The following is a 4,067-nucleotide window of genomic DNA, read 5'->3' as shown; positions in this document are numbered from 1 at the left end:
CGTTAAAACAACAATTACGATATTATCACAGACGATATATATCGCACACCCCTACAGCTGAGGCATCTCAGATGAGAAGATCTGTTATCTTGGCTTTTTATCCTTGCAGCACCAAAGCATAATTAATATAAGGTAATTATTTTACAACTTCTGTTATTGGAAAAATACCGAGGTCCGGACCTCGGGGACCTCAATGGTGGGTACGGACAACACGTTCACTAGTACAAAACAATTCAGCCACTCGCACAGCCATTTGTAGGCTGTGTGTGCAATTCCCTGCTATATACACAAGGTCTAAAATATAAATTTTTGGTAAGTGTATTTTTGTAAAGACGTGTTTTGAAAGGTGGATTTTTCACTCTTATCAATTAATATTTTGTTACTTTTATCTGTGTAGCTTTAAATAAAACTAGAACAATTACATATTAAATTATTTTAGAAATATCTTCAGCTTTTCCTTTAAGTTTGTTCATTCACAGAGAGATTTAAGAGTTTTTAAAAGTGACACTAATCAAATAACACATAACATCCGAATATTTGTTATTCTGGAAGCCAGATCATTTTTCAGCATGCAAAAAAGGAGAGCCTGTGAGACTGTAGTGTCTGCAGAAGGACAATGTGCTAGTTCAGTGTGAAAAGGAGAATCTTCTATTCCATCTGCTTAGGGACCCAGTGAGCAACAGGATTCCTCTCTCCACCTGAGCGACCTGGAGGAGCTGAATGTTCATGGAGCATCTGGTGTTGTTCCGCTCCTGCAGGCGTCTGAGCCAGTAACGGATGAGTTTAATGAGCAGGAAAAGGTAGCTTGCGCATTATCACCAAGTTTAAGTCACCGAGTTCTAATCATTCTAATAATCGCACACCAATAATTGCATGGTTTATATGCAGAGAGAAAAAAATCACAACAAGTACTGTACATAACATAATTTGTTCTTAACGTTGTTGTAATGTCAATGAATTTGGAGTGTTCTAAATTAGCGTAAAGCTAATGACCAAAACCGTCTCCATATAAGGGCTTTCCGCACCACCTTTCCTAGTTTCCAAGGATTTTTTCTGCCTGCCCAGTTAGGACAGTCAGTTCAAATTTTCACTTGCCCCGCCAACATTTTCACTGGCACTGCCTACCATTAAAAAACAAAAGCTTGATAAGATAAAAAAAGCTCGTATGACCCAAAAATTTTAGATGCCAATTAAATTTTACAATTCTTGATTCCAATTTTGATACCACAGCAAAAACTACAAGCCTAACATATAAAGTTAAATCATTATTAAAGACAAGTGAAGAGTCAATAAAATAAGTACTAATAAACAAATTACAAGCATTAACACAAATAAATAGAACAGACAAATTAAACGCTGCTTTAAGGTTTGTAAGTTGTTCAGGTACAGAAATTGCATAATCAAATGTAAAATAATACTGCATAGTCGTCAGTGTATAAATTAAATATAGATTAATCCTTGTTAAAGCTAAAAAGATTATTCATAATTCATCTCTTTTTTTTCTTGGATTAACATTAAAAGGGGGTCTAATGCTATTTCCTGCATTCTGAGTTATTTACACTGTTAAAGAGTTGGTTCCCTTTCAGTCGGTCACTACGAGTCACGTCGTGACCTACGAATTGGGATCCCGCTTCGAGAGACCAATCTACTTCGAGTGTAAACTAAATGAGCCAATGCACACTGGCATGCAATAATTGCATCCAACTGCCACTGATCACAGCGTGAGCATAAAAAGGCAGCCGGTGCAACGCATACCAGCTTTTCGCTTCGGAGCCGAGCAATAACATCGCTGTGTCGAGTGGGTTGCGCACTTCAGGCTGCACTACCCCCTGTTGTGCTGCAAGCGGCCATCTCCCCTGTGCATCTCAGCACCTAAAAGAGCATTTCCCTAAAAGAGCTTACACAGGTGCGTCTTTGTAAAGACGACAGATCTTCTTTTTAAAGATGCCGTTTCACCCGTGCGTTTCTGGATGCGGTCGTTACCTGGTGCCGGGTGATGCTCACGATCGCTCACATGTCTGGGCATTAAACACACTGAGGTGGTGTTCGTGGATGAGTCATGTTCCCATTGCGGGAAGATGACCATCTCGGAGCTGTGGGCCAGGCTCCGTTTCCTCCAGGGGGGCAGAGCTCCGTTGCCTCTGCCCCGATCTAGTGTTCGTCCTGGCGGTAGCCAGGCGAGAACTACTTCGGACAGTAGCACGGGCGGTCTGAAGGTTACAGTGGTGGCAAACCCATCACTGCATCGGAGGGAGAGCTCTCTGGAGAGGAAGATTCGGCTGTGCTGCCGCCCTCCGGGATGGTGGCAATGCCTGAATCGGATACAGAGATGTTGGCTATGCTTTCTCGGGGTGGCCCACGCAGGTGCCTTTCTTCCCGGAGGTGCATGAGGAGCTCACCAGGTCATGGACGGCACGTTTTACTGCCAGAAACTGACCTGCTGGTTCCTCCTCCCTCACCACCCTTGACGGTGGTGCAGCTAGGGGGTATACGGCGATCCCCCCAGTGCAGCGGTCGGTAGCGATGCAGTTGTGTCCTAAGACCACCTCCTCCTGGTGGGGAAACCCGTCGCTCCCCTCCCGGGCCTGTAGGCATTCGTCTGGTCTGACCGGCGGTGCTTATACGGCTTGTGGAGAAGCTGCCTCCGCCTTACACGCTATGACGTTACTGCAGGTTCATCAGGCCAAGGCAGTGAAGGACCTGCACGAGGGTGGTCATGATCCGGAAGTTCTGAAAGAGCTCTGAAAGGTCCAGGAGCGCCATCTCTGGCTGTGTCTGGCCGACATGAGGGACGCCGACAAGGTACGGTTCCTCAATGCCCCTGTGTCCCAGACCGCCCCTGTGTTGCACCGCACACTCAGACCCCTCTTCGGTCCGCTTACAAGTCACCCTGCGGGTACGGCGGTGGTTCCGCTGGTCCTGCTTGCACGGTATCTGGGTGCCTGGCTAGCGCTACCCAGCCCGTCTCACTGGCTTCTGCGGACCATCAGACTCGGCTATGCGATTCAGTTCGCCCGGCGTCCCCCAAAGTTCAGTGGTATCCACTTCACGGCAGTGAATGCGGCCGATGCTCCTGTCTTGCGGTTCGCGTTCAAAGGACGCTCATATCAGTACAAGGTCCTGCCCTTCGGGCTGTCCCTGTCTCCCGTGTCTTCACGAAAGTTGCGCAGGGGGCTCTTGTTCCCCTCAGAGAGCAAGGTGTTCGCATCCTCAACTATTTCGACGATTGGCTCATACTAGCACAGTCTCGGGATCAGTTGTGTGAGCACAGGGACCTGGTGCTCCGGCACCTCAGCCAGTTGGGTCTTCGGGTCAACTGGGAAAAGAGCAAACTCTCCCCGACGCAGAGGATCTCTTTTCTCTGTATGGAGTTGGATTCGGTCGAACAGACAGCACGCCTCACAGAACCTACCTAACTTAAAATTGTAACAGTTCCTGACTTCAGTGTGCTACACACACAATTTTGCTGTCTTTGGAAAGAAGACCCTTTGGGCTTTACTATCCATCATCCAGATTTGATAATGCTCAAAGAGCAAACTCTCCCCGACGCAGAGGATCTCTTTTCTCGGTATGGAGTTGGATTCGGTCGAACAGACAGCACGCCTCACAGAGGAACGTGCGCGGTCGGTGCTGAACTGCTTGAATACATTCAAGGGCAGGACAGTGGTCCCACTGAAACAATTTCAGAGGCTCCTGGGGCATATGGCAGCTGCAGCGGCAGTTACACCGCTGGGGCTGCTTCATTTGAGACCGTTTCAACACTGGCTTCATGGCCGAGTCCCGAGGTGGGCGTGGCAGCGCGGCACTCACCGGGTTTAAGTTACACTGACCGGCCTGTCGCCAAACCTTTACCCCGTGGTCAGACCTTGCGTTTCTCCAGGCAGGGGTGCCTCTAGAACAGGTCTCCAGGCATGCTGTGGTTTACACGGATGCCTCCACCACCAGCTGGGGAGCCACGTACAATGGGCACGCAGTGTCGGGGGTATGGACGGGCCCCCAACTGCACTGGCATATCAATTGCCTAGAGTTGTTAGCAGTGCGCCTTGCCTTGAACCGTCTCAAAGGGC

Source organism: Sinocyclocheilus rhinocerous, unplaced genomic scaffold (genome assembly GCF_001515625.1).
Source record: "Sinocyclocheilus rhinocerous isolate Xijiao unplaced genomic scaffold, SAMN03320098_v1.1 scaffold2469, whole genome shotgun sequence".
Lineage (NCBI taxonomy): Eukaryota > Metazoa > Chordata > Actinopteri > Cypriniformes > Cyprinidae > Sinocyclocheilus > Sinocyclocheilus rhinocerous.
Note: the sequence above shows the minus strand (reverse complement) of the source record.